The following is a 27,455-nucleotide window of genomic DNA, read 5'->3' on the forward strand; positions in this document are numbered from 1 at the left end:
CATAAACTTCTGTGAATCTCCTGAGGGTTCAATGTGCTCACCACACATCTAGATCAGTTTCCTGAGTGGTCTAGTTTGACCTAGTGTCACCTGTAAGGGATTTTCACTGTTTAGGCACATCAGAGGCTCTCCAAATGCGACATGGCATCCGCCAATTGTTTCAGCAAATTTTGCATTCAAAAAGTCAAATGGCACTCCTTCCCTTCCGAGCTCCCAAACAGTTGTTTGCTCCCTCATATGGGGTATCGGCCTTCTCAGGAGAAATTGCACAATAACTTTCGGGGGCCATTTTTTCCTGTTACCCTTGTTAAAATAAAAAAAAATTGGATCTGAAGTAATTTTTTGTGTGAAAAAAAGCTAAATATTCATTTTTTTCCCACATTCCAAAAATTCTTGTAAGCACCTGAAGGGTTAATAAACTTCTTGAATGTTGTTTTAAGCACCTTAAGGGGTGCAGTTTTTAGAATGGTGTCAATTTTGGTTATTTTCTATCACATAGACCCCTCAAAGTGACTTCTAATGCGATGTGGTCCCTAAAAAAAATAGTGTTGTAAAAATGAGAAATCGTTGGTCAACTCTTAACCTTTATAACTTCTTAACAAAAAAAATGTTGGTTCCAAAATTGTGCTGAAGTAAAGTAGACATGTGGGAAATGTTGCTTATTAAGTATTTTGTGTGACATAACTTTGAGATTTAAGGGCATGAAAATTCAATGTTGGAAAATTGCAAAATTTTCACCAAATTTCAGTTATTTTCACAAATGAACGCAAGTCATTTCAAAGAAATTTTGCCACTATCATGAAGTACAATATGTCATGAAGAAACAGTCTCAGAGTCACCAGGATCCATTGAAGCATTCCAGAGTTATTACCTCATAAAGGGACACTGGTCAGAATTGTAAAAATTGGCCCGGTCATTAACATTCAAACGACCCTCAAGGGTAAAGGTGTTAATATCCAGTTTATCACATACACTGTATATACCGGTAGCAATGATCTATTTCCAGGCCTCAACATGTGGAGAAAAATAAGTTCAACATGCAAATTGTACTATTTCGTGATGCAGTTGCTAATTGTCTTAAAAGCAATGGTATCTTTGTCTGAAGTGTAACCAATACAAACCCTTACACCTCTATAGAGTAGCATCTGTCAAGGGAAAATTCTGCCGATAAGAATCTTGGATGCTGTAATGATATCTGTACTGTGAAGTAATTTTAGCTCAAGATTTATTGATTATGTATCCCTTTTCACTAATATGTAACATAGAGGAATACATGTATTCTATGACCAGGAATTTCTTGCCGATTACTCTGGTGATAAGTTCAACGCTGTGCTCGGATCCTACCCACCCCCCACCAAGAAAAGTTAATTGCTCTTATATTTTCCTAATGACCCTCTTCTGCTCCGCCTCCTGTCACCTGCCAGGCGTACGGGAAGTGTGGCTAATTGGTGGCACTGGGCATCTTTAATAAGCAGTGATGGCAGCCAAGGTGAGAGGTCCTGTCTGGGAACAAAGGCCTTTCTCCTCTAACTAATGATTTAATTCATTTCCCCATGTGCCTCTTCTGCTAGTCTCCAGCCCCTCCTGTATGTAATTCCTAGACAAGCGTGGAGCTGAATGCTGCCTGGCAGAGAATCTTTAAGCAGCTTAGAGTATGCGTTTTTGAGCTAAGATGCCATCCCCAATCTAAGACATGCACATTATTTTCACACTTTCCTCTTTTTATCATTATCACATTCTTCATTTGCGTGTTATCACATAAATCGTCACTTTGAAAAACCACTGTGCCTGAACCTTTCAACTTTTTTTTCTCAAACTTAAATGCCTATACACAAGAAGTGTGATTGTGGTCCTGTGCCTATATAAAGTAATACAACCTATACATAAAAATTGATACAGACCTACAGAATAATTGAAAATTATCACAACATATAAAAATAGGAGAGATCGGTTAATTTGTTTCAGTTCTTCAATACAAAAAGTGAAACGCATATAATAGAGTGTCATTACAAACATAACGATCTATTTCAAGTGTTTATTTCTGTTAATGTTGGTCGATTATGGCTTACAGCCAATGAAAACCCAAAAGTTATTACTATCTCAGTAAATTAGAATAATTAACAAAAAAACAGCTGCAAAGGCTTCCTAAGCGTTTAAAAAGGTCCCTTAGTCTGTTTCAGTAGGCTCCACAATCATGGAGAAGACTGCTGACTTGACAGATGTCCAGAAGGCAGTCATTGACACACTCCACAAGGAGGGGAAGCCACAAAAGGTCATTGCTAAAGAAGCTGAATCTAAGCATATTAATGGAAAGTTGAGTGGTAGAAAAAGGTGCACGAGCAATTAATATCCACAGTCTTGAAAGGATTGTTAAGAAAAGGCTATTCAAAAATTTGTGGGACATTCACAAAGAGTGGACTGCTGCTGGAGTCAATGCTTCAAGAGCCACCTCACACAGACAAATCCAGGACATGCCACCCACACCCAGACTCATAGTAAAACAGGTGGTCAGGAACAATGTCCCCAGTGCCCACCCCTGTGCGTATAACTCCCAATAGGAACTATATAAGAGGAGGACAACGGGAGTATATATAGAAAAGTAACAATTTTATTGAAAAACACAATTAAAAACACATACATTTAAAAGACACCAAATGAATGTACCAGGAATCCATATTATATCCCATTTTAACAACCAACCATTGGAATGTACAAAGAGAAGATGTGCGGTAACTCCATGTAATCCTACCAAGTGGACCCAGTTCCCAATGACCACCCTATATCCGCAGTAATACATATAAGCCTGTGCAACTATGAAGTTAGAAAAGGTGCCAATACAAGAACCTGATCCACAATGGAGACTAACATGGAGAGTGCCCGGAGGAGCAGCAAGAGTAACAAGCCATGCGGCGTTAGAAAATCCACCTCCCAGAGCACAAGCACAATCTTACCCACATGAGGATCCCTGGACTGAGCGTCACCCCCGACGCACGTTTCGCTGCTATCCTAGCGGCTTTCTCAAGGGGAAGTGTCATTTCCTCAAAACACCTAACCTTATATCCTGTAGGACCTGCGTCACATGACAGTCATGTGACCGGGTATTTACACCACTGCTTGTATCGGCGCATGTGTCCACCGCTCTCCGCCCCGCAGCCCCGCGGGCCGGCCCACGTCTGAAAAACAGTGAATGGCAGCCAGGTAACCCCAGCAACCAAACAGCCACTCACAGACGCACCGCGGCCGGACTTTGGAGGTGAAGGGGGGGAGGCAAGTGAGCACACGCGCACTGCAGCCTATAATTTGCACCCTACCACAAACTTATAATTTTATATTCTATTATTCAACACCGCAACTATACAGTCTGTACAAAGCCCATTATAACATACAAAATGCAATTTAAGCAATATTCCAATTCCGCAGTTGCAGCGAAGTGTGATGTCATCATTAGCATGATAGATTAGGATGCGTCCCTCTTCAACCAGGATATTTAGATGTAATATAATAAAATCACTAAATACAAAACAAATAAGAAAAATACAACGTTAAAAAAAGAGAAGAGAAAACAACAGAAAGGAGGGAAAAACCACAACAATAAATTTCCATAGGCTTATAAATCACTCAGACCTTACAGGAATGGGGCAAAATTTAGAGCTTCATTTAAACCATATGGTTTAACTGTATTCAGGGTGACAATCCATTTCAACTCCCGTTGAGCCAGCATTTTTTTGACATTGCCACCCCTTATCCCCATATGTATCACATCAATCCCACGCACCTTAAAACTCCGTGGGTCACAATTATGGACTTCTCTAAAGTGCCTGGGAATGGTGGTTAACTCAGACAAATCCTCCACCGTCTTTGCTGCGCCAATGCCCCGCACATGTTTCCTCACTCTCACTCTCAGTTCCCTGGACGTCAAACCCACATATATTAGTGGGCAGCCACACGTGGCATAGTACACCACATTCTCGCTACTGCAAGAGATGTACTCCCTAATTTGAAATTCTCTTTTTCCATCTGAAGAGTGAAAGGAGGTACTGCGCAGGACATTGGCGCAGGCCAGACAGTGGCCACATGTATGGCACCCCCTAATTGGTCTTGATGCCCCAAATAGGCTAGTAGTTGGTGCCATATAGTGGTTTTTGACCAGCATGTCTTTTAAATTTCTGGCCCGCCGTGGGGTCATTAGTGGACAGTCGGATAGAAACGGACCCAAGGAGGGCTCGGTGCTCAAAATGCGCCAATGTTTTTTAGGATGGCTCTGATGTTATCCCACTCATGATTATATTCAGATATGAATCTGATTGATTTGTCACCACCCTCCTTCTTTTTTTTATTATACAATAATTGGTCACGTGGGGTTCTCTTAGCCCTGTTATACCCGTATCGAACACAACGTCTACTATAACCCCTTTGTTGAAAGCGTCTGCTCAAGTCATCAGCCTGTTGTTCAAATGTCTGATCAGTCGAGCAAATTCTCCTCATCCGGAGGAACTGTCCGACCGGGACGGCCCTAATCGTGGCTTGGCTGTGCCCCGAAGATGCATGTACAAGCGAATTAACCGCCATTTCCTTACGAAATATATCCGTTTGAATAAGTAAATCAGAATCCACCCTCAAACAGATATCCAAAAAATCGATTGTATTATAGTCATATCTGTAGGTAAGTCTGATATTAAAAGAATTTTGATTGAGCACAGCCATAAAATCCCTGAGCTGTTGTTCCATCCCCCGCCAAAGAAACAAAACATCATCAATATAGCGCAGCCAACACAGCACATGGTCGGCGGCCCGTGCCCCCGCGTCCCCAAAAACCAACCTCTCCCAATACCCCAGGAAGAGGTTGGCATACGCGGGCGCACAGGCCGCACCCATGGCTGCACCGCGCTTTTGTTGGTAAAATGTATCCTTAAAAGTAAAAAAATTATGCGTAAGGACAAATTCCAACAGCTCAAGGATAAGTTCACACAGAGGGCCGTCCAGGTCGGAGGTCCCCAGAAAGAAGCGAACCGCCCGTAGACCATCCAAGTGATCGATACAGGTATATAGGGCCTCCACGTCAGCTGTTACTAGAAGGGTCCCCTGCTCCACAAAGACCCCGTCAACCCTGGTAAGGACATCCGTTGTGTCTTTGACAAAGGATGGTAAAGTTTCCACCAAACCTTTTAGGTAGTAATCTACAAACTTACATGCGGGGTCGCACAGACCCTGCATTCCTGACACTAGGGTTGAGCGAAACGGGTCGATCATTTTCAAAAGTCGCCGACTTTTGGCTAAGTCGGCGTCTCATGAAACCCGATCCGACCCCTGTGCTTGTCGGCCATGCGGTACGCGACTTTCGCGCCAAAGTCGCGTTTCAATGACGCGAAAAGCGCCATTTCTCAGCCAATGAAGGTGAACGCAGAGTGTGGGCAGCGTGATGACATAGATCCTGGTCCCCACCATCTTAGAGAAGGGCATTGCAGTGATTGGCTTGCTGTCTGCGGCGTCACAGGGGCTATAAAGGGGCGTTCCCGCCGACCGCCATCTTACTGCTGCTGATCTGAGCTTAGGGACAGGTTGCTGCCGCTTCGTCAGAAGCAGGGAGAGCGTTAGGCAGGGTCCACTAACCACCAAACCGCTTGTGCTGCAGCGATTTCCACTGTCCAACACCACCTTCGGTGTGCAGGGACTGTGGAAGCTATTTTTTTTTTTTTTCCCCTCAGCGCTGTAGCTCATTGGGCTGCCCTAGAAGGCTCCGTGATAGCTGTATTGCTGTGTGTACGCCACTGTGGAAACCAACTGCTTTTTTCAAAGCACATATCCTCTTGTTCCTTCCTTTCTGCACAGCTATCTTTTTTGTTTGTCCACACTTTTTATTTAATTTGTGCATCAGTCCACTCCTATTGCTGCCTGCCATACCTGGCTTACATTACTGCAGGGAGATAGTAATTGTAGGACAGTCCCTGTTTTTTTTTTGTTTTTTTTGTGGGAGATTAAGATTGGCATTTCTGCTACAGTGCCATCCCTGTGTGTGCCATCTCTCACTGAGTGGGCCATAGAAAGCCTATTTATTTTTTCCGTGATTTGTGTTCTAAATTCTACCTCAACACAAAAACACTACATCAATCAGTGGGAGAAAAATATTGGCCTCAGTCAGGGCTTGTGTGCCACTGCTGTGTGTGCTATCTCTCATTCAGTGGGCTATAGCAAGCCTATTTTTTTTTTTTTTTTTTAAATATTATTGGGTTTCTAAAGTCTCCCTTAAAAAACAAAAAATACATAAAAAAACAGTGGGAGAGTAATATTGCCCTTTCAGCTTGTGTGCCAGGCTTGACTCCTGGGTGTGCCACCTCTCTCCCTCTCATTCAGTGGGCCATAGAAAGCCTATTTATTTATTTTTTTAAATATTATTGGGTTTCTAAAGTCTCCCTTAAAAAACAAAAAATACATAAAAAAACAGTGGGAGAGTAATATTGCCCTTTCAGCTTGTGTGCCAGTCTTGACTCCTGGGTGTGCCACCTCTCTCTCATTCAGTGGGCCATAGAAAGCATTTTTTTTTTTTTCCTTGATTTGTGTTCTAAAATCTACCTCAACACAAAAACACTACATCAATCAGTGGGAGAAAAATATTGGCCTCAGTCAGGGCTTGTGTGCCACTGCTGTGTGTGCTATCTCTCATTCAGTGGGCTATAGAAAGCCTATTTATTTATTTATTTTTTTTCTTATTATTTGGTTTCTAAAGTCTCCCTGAAAAAAAAAAAAAAAACATAAAAAAACAGTGGGAGAGTAATATTGCCCTTTCAGCTTGTGTGCCAGTCTTGACTCCTGGGTGTGCCACCTCTCTCCCTCTCATTCAGTGGGCCATAGAAAGCCTATTTATTTTTTTTTTTAAATATTATTGGGTTTCTAAAGTCTCCCTTAAAAAACAAAAAATACATAAAAAAACAGTGGGAGAGTAATATTGCCCTTTCAGCTTGTGTGCCAGGCTTGACTCCTGGGTGTGCCACCTCTCTCCCTCTCATTCAGTGGGCCATAGAAAGCCTATTTATTTATTTTTTTAAATATTATTGGGTTTCTAAAGTCTCCCTGAAAAAACAAAAAATACATAAAAAAACAGTGGGAGAGTAATATTGCCCTTTCAGCTTGTGTGCCAGTCTTGACTCCTGGGTGTGCCACCTCTCTCTCATTCAGTGGGCCATAGAAAGCATTTTTTTTTTTTTCCTTGATTTGTGTTCTAAAATCTACCTCAACACAAAAACACTACATCAATCAGTGGGAGAAAAATATTGGCCTCAGTCAGGGCTTGTGTGCCACTGCTGTGTGTGCTATCTCTCATTCAGTGGGCTATAGAAAGCCTATTTATTTATTTATTTTTTTTCTTATTATTTGGTTTCTAAAGTCTCCCTGAAAAAAAAAAAAAAAACATAAAAAAACAGTGGGAGAGTAATATTGCCCTTTCAGCTTGTGTGCCAGTCTTGACTCCTGGGTGTGCCACCTCTCTCCCTCTCATTCAGTGGGCCATAGAAAGCCTATTTATTTATTTTTTTTAAATATTATTGGGTTTCTAAAGTCTCCCTGAAAAAACAAAAAATACATAAAAAAACAGTGGGAGAGTAATATTGCCCTTTCAGCTTGTGTGCCAGTCTTGACTCCTGGGTGTGCCACCTCTCTCTCATTCAGTGGGCCATAGAAAGCATTTTTTTTTTTTTTTCCTTGATTTGTGTTCTAAAATCTACCTCAACACAAAAACACTACATCAATCAGTGGGAGAAAAATATTGGCCTCAGTCAGGGCTTGTGTGCCACTGCTGTGTGTGCTATCTCTCATTCAGTGGGCTATAGAAAGCCTATTTATTTATTTATTTTTTTTCTTATTATTTGGTTTCTAAAGTCTCCCTGAAAAAAAAAAAAAAAAACATAAAAAAACAGTGGGAGAGTAATATTGCCCTTTCAGCTTGTGTGCCAGTCTTGACTCCTGGGTGTGCCACCTCTCTCCCTCTCATTCAGTGGGCCATAGAAAGCCCATTTATTTTTTTTTAAAAATATTATTGGGTTTCTAAAGTCTCCCTTAAAAAACAAAAAATACATAAAAAAACAGTGGGAGAGTAATATTGCCCTTTCAGCTTGTGTGCCAGGCTTGACTCCTGGGTGTGCCACCTCTCTCCCTCTCATTCAGTGGGCCATAGAAAGCCTATTTATTTTTTTTTTTAAATATTATTGGGTTTCTAAAGTCTCCCTGAAAAAACAAAAAATACATAAAAAAACAGTGGGAGAGTAATATTGCCCTTTCAGCTTGTGTGCCAGTCTTGACTCCTGGGTGTGCCACCTCTCTCTCATTCAGTGGGCCATAGAAAGCATTTTTTTTTTTTTCCTTGATTTGTGTTCTAAAATCTACCTCAACACAAAAACACTACATCAATCAGTGGGAGAAAAATATTGGCCTCAGTCAGGGCTTGTGTGCCACTGCTGTGTGTGCTATCTCTCATTCAGTGGGCTATAGAAAGCCTATTTATTTATTTATTTATTTTCTTATTATTTGGTTTCTAAAGTCTCCCTGAAAAAAAAAAAAAAAACATAAAAAAACAGTGGGAGAGTAATATTGCCCTTTCAGCTTGTGTGCCAGTCTTGACTCCTGGGTGTGCCACCTCTCTCCCTCTCATTCAGTGGGCCATAGAAAGCCTATTTATTTTTTTTTTTAAATATTATTGGGTTTCTAAAGTCTCCCTGAAAAAACAAAAAATACATAAAAAAACAGTGGGAGAGTAATATTGCCCTTTCAGCTTGTGTGCCAGTCTTGACTCCTGGGTGTGCCACCTCTCTCTCATTCAGTGGGCCATAGAAAGCATTTTTTTTTTTTTTTCCTTGATTTGTGTTCTAAAATCTACCTCAACACAAAAACACTACATCAATCAGTGGGAGAAAAATATTGGCCTCAGTCAGGGCTTGTGTGCCACTGCTGTGTGTGCTATCTCTCATTCAGTGGGCTATAGAAAGCCTATTTATTTATTTATTTTTTTTCTTATTATTTGGTTTCTAAAGTCTCCCTGAAAAAAACAAAAAAAACATAAAAAAACAGTGGGAGAGTAATATTGCCCTTTCAGCTTGTGTGCCAGTCTTGACTCCTGGGTGTGCCACCTCTCTCCCTCTCATTCAGTGGGCCATAGAAAGCCTATTTATTTTTTTTTTTAAATATTATTGGGTTTCTAAAGTCTCCCTGAAAAAACAAAAAATACATAAAAAAACAGTGGGAGAGTAATATTGCCCTTTCAGCTTGTGTGCCAGTCTTGACTCCTGGGTGTGCCACCTCTCTCTCTCATTCAGTGGGCTATAGAAAGCCTATTTTTTTTTTTTTTTTTTTTTTATATTATTTGGTTTCTAAAGTCTCCCTGAAATAAAAAAAAAACTTAAAAAAACAGTGGGAGAGTAATATTGCCCTTTCAGCTTGTGCGCCAGTCTTGACTCCTGGGTGTGCCACCTCTCTCTCTCTAATTGTGGGCCATAGAAAGCCTTTTTTTTTTTTTTTTTAATATTATTTGGTTTCTAAAGTCTCCCTGAGAAAAAAATAAAAATAAATTAGGTGGGAGATTAATATTGACATTAGTGCTTGAGTGACAGTCCTGCGTGTGTGTCATCTCTGTGATTTTGTGCCACAGAAAACAGAGTGTGTAACATTGTGCCTGATTTTCCTTGTGGTCTCACCAACCTGTTAAGGGATATTGAAATCATACTGAAGTTATAGCTCACCGTGTAAGTTGTTTGACAGCAACAAATAAAGTTACTTTGGTTAAGATTTTAAAACAATGAGGAAGTCTGGTGCAAGAGGTCGTCGTGGGCGTTCATTGTCAGCTGGTAATGATGGTAGTGGTAGTGGAGCATCAGGTGGTCGTGGGGATAAAAATATTCCACCTAAGTCTGGAGCTGTGGAGCCAGTTTCGTCGTCAGGCTACACAAGGCCTCGAACGCTCTCTTTTCTGGGAGTAGGAAAACCGCTTTTAAAGGCGGAGCAGCAACAGCAAGTTTTGGCTTACATTGCAGACTCAGCCTCTAGCTCTTTTGCCTCCTCTTCCGAAACTGGTAAATGTAAAAGCAGCGCGTCGCTTGTGGATGTTCACGGTCAGGGACAAGTCGCTTCCTTGTCCTCCTCAGCAAAAACTACAACAAGAGAGAAGGATGCAGCAGGCGACACAACGGGTCACTCCATGGAGCTCTTTACACATACCGTCCCTGGCTTAGAAAGTGAAACATTTAACAGGCCATGCCCATTACAAGTATATTCTGACATGGAGTGCACTGATGCACAGCCACAGCCAGAGTACTATGCTGCTCCTTTGACTCAGACCACCACATTGCCCTCTCAGGGTACAGATCCACAATCAGACCCTGATGAGACTATGTTGCCCCGCCACGAACGCTATACCACCGACCGACACAGTGACACAGACGAAGTTGCACACGAGCTCGAAGAGGAGGTAATAGATGACCCAGTTATTGACCCCGATTGGCAGCCATTGGGGGAACAGGGTGCAGGCGGCAGTAGTTCAGAAGCGGAGGTGGAGGAGGGGCCGCAGCAGGCATCAACATCGCAACAGGTTCCATCTGCCGGGCCCGTATCTGGCCCAAAACGCGTGTCAAAGCCAAAACCTGTTGGAGCACAGCGTTGCCATCCGGTTAAAGCTCAGTCTGCAATCCCTGAAAAGGGATCCGAGTCTAGGAAGAGTGCAGTCTGGCATTTTTTTAAACAACATCCAACTGATCAGCGCAAAGTCATCTGTCAAAAATGTTCAACTAGCTTAAGCAGAGGTCAGAATCTGAAAAGTCTAAATACTAGTTGCATGCATAGACACTTAACCACCATGCATTTTCAAGCCTGGACTAACTACCAAACGTCCCTCAAGGTTGTAGCACCCTCGGCCAATGAAGCTAGTCAGCAACGCAACATCCCTTCCGTCACTGTAAGGCCACCATTTTCCGCACCACCGGCAGTATCTGTGCAGGTTTCTTTGCCAGCCAAAAGCAGTCAGGGTCAGGGAATCACCAGTTTTGTAGGAGGAAATATTGCATCTAGGGCACCGGCGGAAACAATACCGTCTCCAACCGTCTCTCAGTCTGCCATGTACACCGGCACACCCGAAAGTTCCACGATCTCCAGCTCTCCAGTCCAGCTCACCCTACATGAGACTCTGGTTAGAAAAAGGAAGTACTTATCCTCGCATCCGCGTACACAGTGTTTTAACGCCCACATAGCTAGACTAATCTCGTTAGAGATGATGCCCTACCGGTTAGTTGAAAGCGAAGCTTTCAAAGCCCTGATGGAGTACGCTGAACCACGATACGAGCTACCCAGTCGACACTTTTTTTCCAGAAAAGCCATCCCAGCCCTGCACCAGCATGTTAAACAGCGCATCGTCCATGCACTCAGGCAATCTGTGAGTACAAAGGTGCACCTGACTACAGATGCATGGACCAGTAGGCATGGCCAGGGACGTTATGTGTCCATCACGGCACACTGGGTGAATGTGGTGGATGCAGGGTCCACAGGCGACATCAATTTAGGGACAGTTGTGCCTAGCCCACGGTCTAGGAAACAGTTGGCTGTAGGCGTTCGCACCCCCTCCTCCTCCTCCTCCTCGTCCTCCTGCAGAAGCTACAGCTCTTCCACAGAACGCAGTCTGCCAACCACTCCATCGGCAGATGACACTGTTGCACACCAGTTGTCCCATTATGGGCCAGCTACTGCCAAGCGTCAGCAGGCTGTATTGGCTATGAAGTGCTTGGGCGACAACAGACACACCGCGGAAGTTCTGTCCGAGTTCTTGCAACAAGAAACGCAGTCGTGGCTGGGCACAGTAGATCTTGAGGCAGGCAAGGTAGTGAGTGATAACGGAAGGAATTTCATGGCTGCCATCTCCCTTTCCCAACTGAAACACATTCCTTGCCTGGCTCACACCTTAAACCTGGTGGTGCAGTGCTTATTGAAAACTTATCCTGGGTTCTCCGACCTGCTCCTCAAAGTGCGTGCACTTTGCTCACATATCCGACGTTCGCCTGTACACGCCAGCCGTATGCAGACCTATCAGCGGTCTTTGAACCTTCCCCAGCATCGCCTAATCATAGACGTTGCAACAAGGTGGAACTCAACACTGCACATGCTTCAGAGACTGTGCGAACAGAGGCGTGCTGTTATTTATTTGTGGGAGGATACACGGGCAGGCAGTAGGATGGCAGACATGGAGTTGTCAGGTGTGCAGTGGTCTAAGATACAAGACATGTGTCAAGTCCTTCAGTGTTTTGAGGAATGCACACGGCTGGTTAGTGCAGACAACGCCGTAATAAGCATGAGCATCCCCCTAATGCGTCTGCTGATGCAAAGTTTGACGCACATAAAGGAACAGGCGTCTGCACCAGAGGAAGAGGAAAGCCTTGATGACAGTCAGCCATTGTCTGGTCAGGGCAGTGTACAGGACGAGGTAGCGGGCGAAGAGGAGGTGGAGGACGAGGAGGATGATGGGGATGAGTATATTTTTAATGCCGAACCTTTCCCGGGGGCACAGGAAATTGGTTGCGTGTCACGGCCGGGTTCTGGTTTTTTGAGGGACACAAGTGACGTAGATTTGCCTGCAACTGCCCCTCAACCAATCACAACCGGAGATTTTACAACTGGAACTTTGGCCCACATGGCGGATTATGCCTTACGTATCCTAAAAAGGGACACACGCATTACGAAAATGATGAACGATGACGATTACTGGTTGGCCTGCCTCCTTGATCCACGCTATAAAGGCAAATTGCAAAATATTATGCCACATGAGAACTTGGAACTAATATTAGCAACCAAACAATCAACTCTTGTTGACCGTTTGCTTCAGGCATTCCCAGCACACAGCGCACGTGATCGTTCTCACACGAGCTCCAGGGGGCAGCAGACTAGGAGTGTTAGGGGTGCACACATCAGAAGTGGCGTTGGACAGAGGGGTTTTCTGACCAGGTTGTGGAGTGATTTTGCTATGACCGCAGACAGGACAGGTACTGCTGCATCAATTGAAAGTGACAGGAGACAACATTTGTCCAGTATGGTTACTAACTATTTTTCATCCCTTATCGATGTTCTCCCTCAACCGTCATTCCCATTTGATTACTGGGCCTCCAAATTAGACACCTGGCCAGAATTGGCAGAATATGCATTGCAGGAGCTTGCTTGCCCGGCAGCAAGTGTCCTATCAGAAAGAGTATTCAGTGCTGCAGGTTCAATATTAACCGAAAAAAGGACTCGTCTGGCTACCCAAAATGTTGACGATCTAACATTCATTAAAATGAACCACAACTGGATTTCGAAATCTTTTGCCCCACCTTGCCCGGCCGACACCTAGCTTTCCTATGAAAGGCTCTTGCCTGTGAATTACTTTTCTAATGTCTAATTTGCTGCAGCTGATTGTACAGCATACGACATGTTTACACCTCCCTAAATGGCCAAACTCCCCACACGGGGCCGTGGTATCGCGACTTGGCGCAAGCACCCGTGAGACTGCTGTTTGTCTGAAGAGGTGGGTGTGCTCGCTTTTGGTTGACGGCATTGCTACTGGGTCCCTCATAGTACAATGTAGTGTCTCTGGCGGTGGTGGTGCGCACCCAACGTCAGACACACCGTTGTAACATGAGGGGCCCTGGGGCGGTCCCGCCGGCCTCTAGAGAGTTCCCCCCTACCCCAGCTCAAAATGTGCTCTACCACATGCAAAATTATGTCGCACAGCTCCACCAATCTTTAGTCTATTCGCTGACATCATTCAATGTCTGGCACTGACAATACAAATTTGTAGACATCTACGATGCAACTTAAAGTAGTCTGTGTCTGTGTCCTATATTGGCACCATTAAATAGTTCCTGCCAAATTACTATGTCAGAAACTCAGCAGATGAGCCCACCCCTGTACCTAAGTATGCCACCTTTTTTTTTGTTTTGGTTGTTTTGCGAGACATTAACATCTATTTATATTTTGGGAGTACTGGGACAGACACTCCTTGCACTACTCCTCCACTCACCACCAAGCTGCCCGTGTATCCATGTAACCGCTGTAAAACTGCCATGAGCCTATTGTTTGTTATTTTAGGCCTTTGAAGCCTGTCTGCGGTCCCTCCTTCCACTAGTCCTCCACTGACCAGACCACTGCTGCCCGTGTACCCCTGGAACCAATTATAAAGTGCCTACAGCCAGCCCATTTTTTTATGTTAGGCCTTTGAAGCCTGTCTGCGGTCCCTCCTTCCACTAGTCCTCCACTGGCCAGACCACTGCTGCCCGTGTACCCCTGGAACCAATTATAAAGTGCCTACAGCCAGCCCATTTTTTTATGTTAGGCCTTTGAAGCCTGTCTGCGGTCCCTCCTTCCACTAGTCCTCCACTGACCAGACCACTGCTGCCCGTGTACCCCTGGAACCAATTATAAAGTGCCTACAGCCAGCCCATTTTCTTATGTTAGGCCTTTGAAGCCTGTCTGCGGTCCCTACTTTAAATACTCCTCCACCGACCACCAAGCTGCCTGCCCGTGTATCCATGTAACCGCTGTAAAACTGCCATGAGCCTATTGTTTGTTATTTTAGGCCTTTGAAGCCTGTCTGCGGTCCCTCCTTCCACTAGTCCTCCACTGACCAGACCACTGCTGCCCGTGTACCCCTGGAACCAATTATAAAGTGCCTACAGCCAGCCCATTTTTTTATGTTAGGCCTTTGAAGCCTGTCTGCGGTCCCTCCTTCCACTAGTCCTCCACTGGCCAGACCACTGCTGCCCGTGTACCCCTGGAACCAATTATAAAGTGCCTACAGCCAGCCCATTTTTTTATGTTAGGCCTTTGAAGCCTGTCTGCGGTCCCTCCTTCCACTAGTCCTCCACTGACCAGACCACTGCTGCCCGTGTACCCCTGGAACCAATTATAAAGTGCCTACAGCCAGCCCATTTTCTTATGTTAGGCCTTTGAAGCCTGTCTGCGGTCCCTACTTTAAATACTCCTCCACTGACCACCAAGCTGCCTGCCCGTGTATCCATGTAACCGCTGTAAAACTGCCATGAGCCTATTGTTTGTTATTTTAGGCCTTTGAAGCCTGTCTGCGGTCCCTCCTTCCACTAGTCCTCCACTGGCCAGACCACTGCTGCCCGTGTACCCCTGGAACCAATTATAAAGTGCCTACAGCCAGCCCATTTTCTTATGTTAGGCCTTTGAAGCCTGTCTGCGGTCCCTACTTTAAATACTCCTCCACTGACCACCAAGCTGCCTGCCCGTGTATCCATGTAACCGCTGTAAAACTGCCATGAGCCTATTGTTTGTTATTTTAGGCCTTTGAAGCCTGTCTGCGGTCCCTCCTTCCACTAGTCCTCCACTGACCAGACCACTGCTGCCCGTGTACCCCTGGAACCAATTATAAAGTGCCTACAGCCAGCCCATTTTCTTATGTTAGGCCTTTGAAGCCTGTCTGCGGTCCCTACTTTAAATACTCCTCCACTGACCACCAAGCTGCCTGCCCGTGTATCCATGTAACCGCTGTAAAACTGCCATGAGCCTATTGTTTGTTATGTTAGGCCTTTGATAGCCTGTCTGCGGTCCCTACTTTAAATACTCCTCCACTCACCACCAAGCTGCCTGCCCGTCTATCCATGTAACCGCTGTAAAACTGCAATGAGCCTATTGTTTGTTATTTTAGGCCTTTGATAGCCTGTCTGCGGCCCCTACTTGCAATACTCCTCCACTGACCACAATGCTGCCTGGAGTGCCTGCCTGTGTATCCATGTAACCGATGTAAAACTGCCATGACTGCCTACTGTTTGTTATTTTAGGCCTTTGATAGCCTGTCTGCAGCCCCTACTTGCAATACTCCTCCACTGACCACACCAATGCTGCCCGTGTACCCCTGGAACCTATTTAAAAGTTCATAGAGCCTAGTTATATATTTTATTTACTATTAATAAGGCCATGATGGACTACGCTGTACCACGCTACAAGCTAACCAGTCGACACTTCTTTTGCGAGAAAAGCCATCCCAACCCTCCACCAGCATGTAGAAGACCGCATTGTCCATGCACTCTGGCAATCTGTGAGTACAAAGGTGCACCTGACAACAGACGCATGGACCTGTAGGCATGGCCACGGAAGATTACGTGTCCATTACGGCGCAATGGGTTAATGTGGTGGATGCATGGTCCACAGGGGACAGCCTACTAAGTCTGTCTGCAGTCCCTAATTCAAATTGTCCTCCACTGTCTAAATCGGAGCTTCCACCTTCTGGCTTTCGGCCTATAGTATCAGAAATTAAACTGCATTTGGCCTTCAACTTTGGTTAGGGCCTACTAACGGCTTCTGCCCCTCCCTGGTGTTGCCCTCAACTAAATAAAGCTGAGCTTCAACCTTCTGCTCCAAATTACCATTTTAAAAAATGCAATAGGCTTTTCCGGCCTACTAAAGGTGTCTGTCTGTGTGCCCCTGCCTGGTGTTGTCCTCAACTAAATAAAGCTGAGCTTCAACCTTCCGGCTCTCATTAAGTGGTTTTAAAAAAAAAAAATGGTGGTTAGGGCCTACTAACGGCTTCTGCCCCTCCCTGGTGTTGTCCTCAACTAAATAAAGCTGAGCTTCAACCTTCTGCTCCAAATTACCATTTTAAAAAATGCAATAGGCTTTTCCGGCCTACTAAAGGTGTCTGTCTGTGTGCCCCTGCCTGGTGTTGTCCTCAACTAAATAAAGCTGAGCTTCAACCTTCTGCTCCAAATTACCATTTTAAAAAATGCAATAGGCTTTTCCGGCCTACTAAAGGTGTCTGTCTGTGTGCCCCTGCCTGGTGTTGTCCTCAACTAAATAAAGCTGAGCTTCAACCTTCTGCTCCAAATTACCATTTTAAAAAATGCAATAGGCTTTTCCGGCCTACTAAAGGTGTCTGTCTGTGTGCCCCTGCCTGGTGTTGTCCTCAACTAAATAAAGCTGAGCTTCAACCTTCTGCTCCAAATTACCATTTTAAAAAATGCAATAGGCTTTTCCGGCCTACTAAAGGTGTCTGTCTGTGTGCCCCTGCCTGGTGTTGTCCTCAACTAAATAAAGCTGAGCTTCAACCTTCTGCTCCAAATTACCATTTTAAAAAATGCAATAGGCTTTTCCGGCCTACTAAAGGTGTCTGTCTGTGTGCCCCTGCCTGGTGTTGTCCTCAACTAAATAAAGCTGAGCTTCAACCTTCCGGCTCTCATTAAGTGGTTTTAAAAAAAAAAAATGGTGGTTAGGGCCTACTAACGGCTTCTGCCCCTCCCTGGTGTTGCCCTCAACTAAATAAAGCTGAGCTTCAACCTTCTGCTCCAAATTACCATTTTAAAAAATGCAATAGGCTTTTCCGGCCTACTAAAGGTGTCTGTCTGTGTGCCCCTGCCTGGTGTTGTCCTCAACTAAATAAAGCTGAGCTTCAACCTTCCGGCTCTCATTAAGTGGTTTTAAAAAAAAAAAAGTGGTGGTTAGGGCCTACTAACGGCTTCTGCCCCTCCCTGGTGTTGCCCTCAACTAAATAAAGCTGAGCTTCAACCTTCTGCTCCAAATTACCATTTTAAAAAATGCAATAGGCTTTTCCGGCCTACTAAAGGTGTCTGTCTGTGTGCCCCTGCCTGGTGTTGTCCTCAACTAAATAAAGCTGAGCTTCAACCTTCCGGCTCTCATTAAGTGGTTTTAAAAAAAAAAAATGGTGGTTAGGGCCTACTAACGGCTTCTGCCCCTCCCTGGTGTTGTCCTCAACTAAATAAAGCTGAGCTTCAACCTTCTGCTCCAAATTACCATTTTAAAAAATGCAATAGGCTTTTCCGGCCTACTAAAGGTGTCTGTCTGTGTGCCCCTGCCTGGTGTTGTCCTCAACTAAATAAAGCTGAGCTTCAACCTTCTGCTCCAAATTACCATTTTAAAAAATGCAATAGGCTTTTCCGGCCTACTAAAGGTGTCTGTCTGTGTGCCCCTGCCTGGTGTTGTCCTCAACTAAATAAAGCTGAGCTTCAACCTTCTGCTCCAAATTACCATTTTAAAAAATGCAATAGGCTTTTCCGGCCTACTAAAGGTGTCTGTCTGTGTGCCCCTGCCTGGTGTTGTCCTCAACTAAATAAAGCTGAGCTTCAACCTTCCGGCTCTCATTAAGTGGTTTTAAAAAAAAAAAATGGTGGTTAGGGCCTACTAACGGCTTCTGCCCCTCCCTGGTGTTGCCCTCAACTAAATAAAGCTGAGCTTCAACCTTCTGCTCCAAATTACCATTTTAAAAAATGCAATAGGCTTTTCCGGCCTACTAAAGGTGTCTGTCTGTGTGCCCCTGCCTGGTGTTGTCCTCAACTAAATAAAGCTGAGCTTCAACCTTCTGCTCCAAATTACCATTTTAAAAAATGCAATAGGCTTTTCCGGCCTACTAAAGGTGTCTGTCTGTGTGCCCCTGCCTGGTGTTGTCCTCAACTAAATAAAGCTGAGCTTCAACCTTCCGGCTCTCATTAAGTGGTTTTAAAAAAAAAAAATGGTGGTTAGGGCCTACTAACGGCTTCTGCCCCTCCCTGGTGTTGCCCTCAACTAAATAAAGCTGAGCTTCAACCTTCTGCTCCAAATTACCATTTTAAAAAATGCAATAGGCTTTTCCGGCCTACTAAAGGTGTCTGTCTGTGTGCCCCTGCCTGGTGTTGTCCTCAACTAAATAAAGCTGAGCTTCAACCTTCCAGCTCTCATTAAGTGGTTTTAAAAAAAAAAAATGGTGGTTAGGGCCTACTAACGGCTTCTGCCCCTCCCTGGTGTTGTCCTCAACTAAATAAAGCTGAGCTTCAACCTTCTGCTCCAAATTACCATTTTAAAAAATGCAATAGGCTTTTCCGGCCTACTAAAGGTGTCTGTCTGTGTGCCCCTGCCTGGTGTTGTCCTCAACTAAATAAAGCTGAGCTTCAACCTTCTGCTCCAAATTACCATTTTAAAAAATGCAATAGGCTTTTCCGGCCTACTAAAGGTGTCTGTCTGTGTGCCCCTGCCTGGTGTTGTCCTCAACTAAATAAAGCTGAGCTTCAACCTTCTGCTCCAAATTACCATTTTAAAAAATGCAATAGGCTTTTCCGGCCTACTAAAGGTGTCTGTCTGTGTGCCCCTGCCTGGTGTTGTCCTCAACTAAATAAAGCTGAGCTTCAACCTTCCGGCTCTCATTAAGTGGTTTTAAAAAAAAAAAATGGTGGTTAGGGCCTACTAACGGCTTCTGCCCCTCCCTGGTGTTGCCCTCAACTAAATAAAGCTGAGCTTCAACCTTCTGCTCCAAATTACCATTTTAAAAAATGCAATAGGCTTTTCCGGCCTACTAAAGGTGTCTGTCTGTGTGCCCCTGCCTGGTGTTGTCCTCAACTAAATAAAGCTGAGCTTCAACCTTCTGCTCCAAATTACCATTTTAAAAAATGCAATAGGCTTTTCCGGCCTACTAAAGGTGTCTGTCTGTGTGCCCCTGCCTGGTGTTGTCCTCAACTAAATAAAGCTGAGCTTCAACCTTCCGGCTCTCATTAAGTGGTTTAAAAAAAAAAAAATGGTGGTTAGGGCCTACTAACGGCTTCTGCCCCTCCCTGGTGTTGCCCTCAACTAAATAAAGCTGAGCTTCAACCTTCTGCTCCAAATTACCATTTTAAAAAATGCAATAGGCTTTTCCGGCCTACTAAAGGTGTCTGTCTGTGTGCCCCTGCCTGGTGTTGTCCTCAACTAAATAAAGCTGAGCTTCAACCTTCCGGCTCTCATTAAGTGGTTTAAAAAAAAAAAAATGGTGGTTAGGGCCTACTAACGGCTTCTGCCCCTCCCTGGTGTTGTCCTCAACTAAATAAAGCTGAGCTTCAACCTTCTGCTCCAAATTACCATTTTAAAAAATGCAATAGGCTTTCCCGGCCTACTAAAGGTGTCTGTCTGTGTGCCCCTGCCTGGTGTTGTCCTCAACTAAATAAAGCTGAGCTTCAACCTTCTGCTCCAAATTACCATTTTAAAAAATGCAATAGGCTTTTCCGGCCTACTAAAGGTGTCTGTCTGTGTGCCCCTGCCTGGTGTTGCCCTCAACTAAATAAAGCTGAGCTTCAACCTTCTGCTCCAAATTACCATTTTAAAAAATGCAATAGGCTTTTCCGGCCTACTAAAGGTGTCTGTCTGTGTGCCCCTGCCTGGTGTTGTCCTCAACTAAATAAAGCTGAGCTTCAACCTTCCGGCTCTCATTAAGTGGTTTTAAAAAAAAAAAATGGTGGTTAGGGCCTACTAACGGCTTCTGCCCCTCCCTGGTGTTGTCCTCAACTAAATAAAGCTGAGCTTCAACCTTCTGCTCCAAATTACCATTTTAAAAAATGCAATAGGCTTTTCCGGCCTACTAAAGGTGTCTGTCTGTGTGCCCCTGCCTGGTGTTGTCCTCAACTAAATAAAGCTGAGCTTCAACCTTCTGCTCCAAATTACCATTTTAAAAAATGCAATAGGCTTTTCCGGCCTACTAAAGGTGTCTGTCTGTGTGCCCCTGCCTGGTGTTGTCCTCAACTAAATAAAGCTGAGCTTCAACCTTCTGCTCCAAATTACCATTTTAAAAAATGCAATAGGCTTTTCCGGCCTACTAAAGGTGTCTGTCTGTGTGCCCCTGCCTGGTGTTGTCCTCAACTAAATAAAGCTGAGCTTCAACCTTCCGGCTCTCATTAAGTGGTTTTAAAAAAAAAAAATGGTGGTTAGGGCCTACTAACGGCTTCTGCCCCTCCCTGGTGTTGCCCTCAACTAAATAAAGCTGAGCTTCAACCTTCTGCTCCAAATTACCATTTTAAAAAATGCAATAGGCTTTTCCGGCCTACTAAAGGTGTCTGTCTGTGTGCCCCTGCCTGGTGTTGTCCTCAACTAAATAAAGCTGAGCTTCAACCTTCCGGCTCTCATTAAGTGGTTTTAAAAAAAAAAAATGGTGGTTAGGGCCTACTAACGGCTTCTGCCCCTCCCTGGTGTTGCCCTCAACTAAATAAAGCTGAGCTTCAACCTTCTGCTCCAAATTACCATTTTAAAAAATGCAATAGGCTTTTCCGGCCTACTAAAGGTGTCTGTCTGTGTGCCCCTGCCTGGTGTTGTCCTCAACTAAATAAAGCTGAGCTTCAACCTTCCGGCTCTCATTAAGTGCTTTTAAAAAAAAAAAAATGGTGGTTAGGGCCTACTAACGGCTTCTGCCCCTCCCTGGTGTTGTCCTCAACTAAATAAAGCTGAGCTTCAACCTTCTGCTCCAAATTACCATTTTAAAAAATGCAATAGGCTTTTCCGGCCTACTAAAGGTGTCTGCCCCTCCCTGGTGTTGTCCTCAACTGAACAAAGCTGAGCTTCCACATTCTGGCTTTCGCCCTATACTATCAGATATTAAACTGCATTTGGCCTACTAGTGTGGTTAGGCCCTTGAAACAGTGTCTGCTGCTCTTGGGTTTGCTACTCCACTGAACAAAGCAATGCCGCCTGTTTAGTCCTGTTACCAATTTTGAACTGCATGTAGCCTACTTTATTCTTTGGCCCTATATCTGTTTCCTCCTCATCCTGCCCATTGCCCAGCCACTGCTAAATGAGTCTGCTGGTACATTGACCTAGACCACTACATTCCCCTTGTACTCTACACAGCCAGAATCTGACCCTGCTGAAAGTAAGGTTCCCCTTCCCGCATGTTATACCACCTTACACAGGGACAAAGAGGAAGGTGCAGATGAAAGTGCAGGTTCCTTCATCAGGTGGGGGGGCATACTCGTTGGCGACGTCACTGGCACAGGGCCCCTCAGAGTACGCAAAAGTGTCGCTGCTGGTGGGAGGCGCCCCCGCCATGCAAACACACCGCCGTACTTTGAGGGGCCCTGTGCCAGTGGCAATGCGAACGAGTGGGCCCCCCCTGCTTGCTCAGGATCACAGCACTTGCAACTTTTAAATACTTACCTTTCCCTGCAACACCGCCGTGACGTAGTCCGCATTTCCTGGGCCCACGAAAAACTTGAGCCAGCCCTACTCCCCCCACAACTTTCCCCCAATTCCCTATGCCCAACTATTATTATACAGTTAATTAAGATTGGCAAGCTTCAGAAACAAGAATGGATGTTTTTGGCATTAAAATGGGCACTGTAGGTGTTTTCCTGGCCTCCACTCACTGCCGACTATGCTTCCCCATTGACTTGCATTGGGTTTCGTGTTTCGGTCAATCCCCGACTTTTAGCGATAATCGGCCGACTGCACTCGACTCGACTCTGGACAAAATCGGGTTTCCCAAAACCCTACTCGATCTTAAAAAAATGAAAGTCGCTCAACCCTACCTGACACAATCGGACGTCCAGGGGGTTGACTGGGTCTTTGTGGACCTTGGGAAATTCAACCATCAGACCATCCAAAACTTTTTTATTTATGATCCCATCCTCAAATGCCTGGTACAGTATCCTCTGCAGCTGCCCCGAGAAGGAGACCACCGGATTAAAGGAGAGCTTTACATAAATATTATTATTACGGAGCTGTCTAAATGCTTCCTTTTCATATTTTTCCACCGGCCAGACCACAATGTTTCCCCCCTTGTCTGCCGCCTTAAAGACCACATCTTTCATAGATTGTAACTGCCTAGCCGCTTCTCTCTCATCATTTGTCAGGTTATCGAATTGTCTCCGCGTCGAAAGTTTTTTAAAATCTTCTGTTACCAACTTGGTAAATACCTCCACAGCGGGGCAGAGAGACAAGGGGGGAAAACTCATGGATCTGGGCCATATTGCCGATGGAAACTCACCTCTCAGTGTAGTTGTTTGCTCCTCCAATAGCTCCTCCAAAATCCGGAGAGTCTCCTCCTCAGTGCAACCCGGGGATTCCGATCCATGTCCTGCCCCAGAGTGCAATTTCTTCAACACTAATTTCCGAGAAAAAAGGTGGAGGTCTTTTAAGGCTGTAAAAAAATTAAAGCCATTAGTAGGTGAAAACGAAAGACCTCTACCCAGTACCCTAAGTTGACTATTGGAGAGGACATGGTGTGACAAATTGATTACCTGTAGCCCCCCCTGGGGCCGACCATCCGACTGTTTCGCCACTGACCCCTTCTTGGTATTTTGTCTAGTGGTCATCCTGTCAGTCCCCTGAGCACCATCCTTATTACCATCTCGAAGGCCCATTCTGCCTCCATGGCCATTTTCTGCTGACTTATATGATGCAGATCGTGATCTGGAACGTGACTCATTACGGAAATAGGGACGTGAGCGTTCATTTCCATTTCTCCACTTATACATTCTATTTGTTTGTCATTGATGTCCCGCTGGAATTTTTTGGACTTTATCTGTTGGATGTCCTCCACCCACTTTTGGACCTTCTTATCCACATCATTAGTAAATTTCTTCAGGGTTTCACTGGGCATCTCTTTCTTAATTGTGGATTGTAGTACCTCTATCTCCACTTCCATTTCCTTCAGAGACTTAGCATTCATATCTTTAAGTATCCCCATAAATCCCATGGAACATTTACTGGCACATTCCTCCCACCTTTCCCTAATGTCACCATCCTCCACAGGGAAAGATGGGAATATTTGTACTCTCAAACCCCTCGGAATGAGTCCCTTTTGGAGATATCTCTCCAAAAACGCATGGTTCCACCAGACCTTGGTGCGTTTTCTTAACAGATCTTTAAATGTGGCCACTGTTTCCTGTAGTCCTTTAGAATTTCCCTCCAAGCCCAATTCATTGGTGTCATTAAAAACATTATCAATTTGCGTGAGCCATGTACCGTCACGGGCTCTAAAGTCCATTTCTATAATGCTGGGACCTACTGTGAAAAACACAGAAATAATTAACATTCCACCCACACCCAGACTCATAGTAAAACAGGTGGTCAGGAACAATGTCCCCACCCCTGTGCGTATAACTCCCAATAGGAACTATATAAGAGGAGGACAACGGGAGTATATATAGAAAAGTAACAATTTTATTGAAAAACACAATTAAAAACACACACATTTAAAAGACACCAAATGAATGTACCAGGAATCCATATTATATCCCATTTTAACAACCAACCATTGGAATGTACAAAGAGAAGATGTGCGGTAACTCCATGTAATCCTACCAAGTGGACCCAGTTCCCAATGACCACCCTATATCCGCAGTAATACATATAAGCCTGTGCAACTATGAAGTTAGAAAAGGTGCCAATACAAGAACCTGATCCACAATGGAGACTAACATGGAGAGTGCCCGGAGGAGCAGCAAGAGTAACAAGCCATGCGGCGTTAGAAAATCCACCTCCCAGAGCACAAGCACAATCTTACCCACATGAGGATCCCTGGACTGAGCGTCACCCCCGACGCACGTTTCGCTGCTATCCTAGCTGCTTTCTCAAGGGGAAGTGTCATTTCCTCAAAACACCTAACCTTATATCCTGTAGGACCTGCGTCACATGACAGTCATGTGACCGGGTATTTACACCACTGCTTGTATCGGCGCATGTGTCCACCGCTCTCCACCCCGCAGCCCCGCGGGCCGGCCCACGTCTGAAAAACAGTGAATGGCAGCCAGGTAACCCCAGCAACCTGTTTTTCAGACGTGGGCCGACCCGCGGGGCTGCGGGGCGGAGAGCGGTGGACACATGCGCCGATACAAGCAGTGGTGTAAATACCCGGTCACATGACTGTCATGTGACGCAGGTCCTACAGGATATAAGGTTAGGTGTTTTGAGGAAATGACACTTCCCCTTGAGAAAGCCGCTAGGATAGCAGCGAAACGTGCGTCGGGGGTGACGCTCAGTCCAGGGATCCTCATGTGGGTAAGATTGTGCTTGTGCTCTGGGAGGTGGATTTTCTAACGCCGCATGGCTTGTTACTCTTGCTGCTCCTCCGGGCACTCTCCATGTTAGTCTCCATTGTGGATCAGGTTCTTGTATTGGCACCTTTTCTAACTTCATAGTTGCACAGGCTTATATGTATTACTGCGGATATAGGGTGGTCATTGGGAACTGGGTCCACTTGGTAGGATTACATGGAGTTACCGCACATCTTCTCTTTGTACATTCCAATGGTTGGTTGTTAAAATGGGATATAATATGGATTCCTGGTACATTCATTTGGTGTCTTTTAAATGTGTGTGTTTTTAATTGTGTTTTTCAATAAAATTGTTACTTTTCTATATATACTCCCGTTGTCCTCCTCTTATATAGTTCCTATTGGGAGTTATACGCACAGGGGTGGGGACATTGTTCCTGACCACCTGTTTTACTATGAGTCTGGGTGTGGGTGGAATGTTAATTATTTCTGTGTTTTTCACAGTAGGTCCCAGCATTATAGAAATGGACTTTAGAGCCCGTGACGGTACATGGCTCACGCAAATTGATAATGTTTTTAATGACACCAATGAATTGGGCTTGGAGGGAAATTCTAAAGGACTACAGGAAACAGTGGCCACATTTAAAGATCTGTTAAGAAAACGCACCAAGGTCTGGTGGAACCATGCGTTTTTGGAGAGATATCTCCAAAAGGGACTCATTCCGAGGGGTTTGAGAGTACAAGTATTCCCATCTTTCCCTGTGGAGGATGGTGACATTAGGGAAAGGTGGGAGGAATGTGCCAGTAAATGTTCCATGGGATTTATGGGGATACTTAAAGATATGAATGCTAAGTCTCTGAAGGAAATGGAAGTGGAGATAGAGGTACTACAATCCACAATTAAGAAAGAGATGCCCAGTGAAACCCTGAAGAAATTTACCAATGATGTGGATAAGGAGGTCCAAAAGTGGGTGGAGGACATCCAACAAATAAAGTCCAAAAAATTCCAGCGGGACATCAATGACAAACAAACTAATAGAATGTATAAGTGGAGAAATGGAAATGAACGCTCACGTCCCTATTTCCGTAATGAGTCACGTTCCAGATCACGATCTGCATCATATAAGTCAGCAGAAAATGGTCATGGAGGCAGAATGGGCCTTCGAGATGGTAATAAGGATGGTGCTCAGGGGACTGACAGGATGACCACTAGACAAAATACCAAGAAGGGGTCAGTGGCGAAACAGTCGGATGGTCGGCCCCAGGGGGGGCTACAGGTAATCAATTTGTCCCACCATGTCCTCTCCAATAGTCAACTTAGGGTACTGGGTAGAGGTCTTTCGTTTTCACCTACTAATGGCTTTAATTTTTTTACAGCCTTAAAAGACCTCCACCTTTTTTCTCGGAAATTAGTGTTGAAGAAATTGCACTCTGGGGCAGGACATGGATCGGAATCCCCGGGTTGCACTGAGGAGGAGACTCTCCGGATTTTGGAGGAGCAAACAACTACACTGAGAGGTGAGTTTCCATCGGCAATATTGCCCAGATCCACGAGTTTTCCCCCCTTGTCTCTCTGCCCCGCTGTGGAGGTATTTACCAAGTTGGTAACAGAAGATTTTAAAAAACTTTCGACGCGGAGGCAATTCGATAACCTGACAAATGATGAGAGAGAAGCGGCTAGGCAGTTACAATCTATGAAAGATGTGGTCTTTAAGGCGGCAGACAAGGGGGGAAACATTGTGGTCTGGCCGGTGGAAAAATATGAAAAGGAAGCATTTAGACAGCTCCGTAATAATAATATTTATGTAAAGCTCTCCTTTAATCGGGTGTTCTCCTTCTCGGGGCAGCTGCAGAGGATACTGTACCAGGCATTTGAGGATGGGATCATAAATAAAAAAGTTTTGGATGGTCTGATGGTTGAATTTCCCAAGGTCCCAACTTTTTACCTCCTTCCGAAGGTCCACAAAGACCCAGTCAACCCCCCTGGCCGTCCGATTGTGTCAGGAATGCAGGGTCTGTGCGACCCCGCATGTAAGTTTGTAGATTACTACCTAAAAGGTTTGGTGGAAACTTTACCATCCTTTGTCAAAGACACAACGGATGTCCTTACCAGGGTTGACGGGGTCTTTGTGGAGCAGGGGACCCTTCTAGTAACAGCTGACGTGGAGGCCCTGTATACCTGTATCGATCACTTGGATGGTCTACGGGCGGTTTGCTTCTTTCTCGGGACCTCCGACCTGGACGGCCCTCTGTGTGAACTTATCCTTGAGCTGTTGGAATTTGTCCTTACGCATAATTTTTTTACTTTTAAGGATACATTTTACCAACAAAAGCGCGGCGCAGCCATGGGTGCGGCCTGTGCGCCCGCGTATGCCAACCTCTTCCTGGGGTATTGGGAGAGGTTGGTTTTTGGGGACGCGGGGGCACGGGCCGCCGACCATGTGCTGTGTTAGCTGCGCTATATTGATGATGTTTTGTTTCTTTGGCGGGGGACGGAACAACAGCTCAGGGATTTTATGGCTGTGCTCAATCAAAATTCTTTTAATATCAGACTTACCTACAGATATGACTATAATACAATCGATTTTTTGGATATCTGTTTGAGGGTGGATTCTGATTTACTTATTCAAACGGATGTATTTCGTAAGGAAATGGCGGTTAATTCGCTTGTACATGCATCTTCGGGGCACAGCCAAGCCACGATTAGGGCCGTCCCGGT

The sequence above is a fragment of the Ranitomeya variabilis genome, chromosome 3 (genome assembly GCF_051348905.1).
Source record: "Ranitomeya variabilis isolate aRanVar5 chromosome 3, aRanVar5.hap1, whole genome shotgun sequence".
NCBI classification, from domain to species: Eukaryota; Metazoa; Chordata; class Amphibia; order Anura; family Dendrobatidae; genus Ranitomeya; species Ranitomeya variabilis.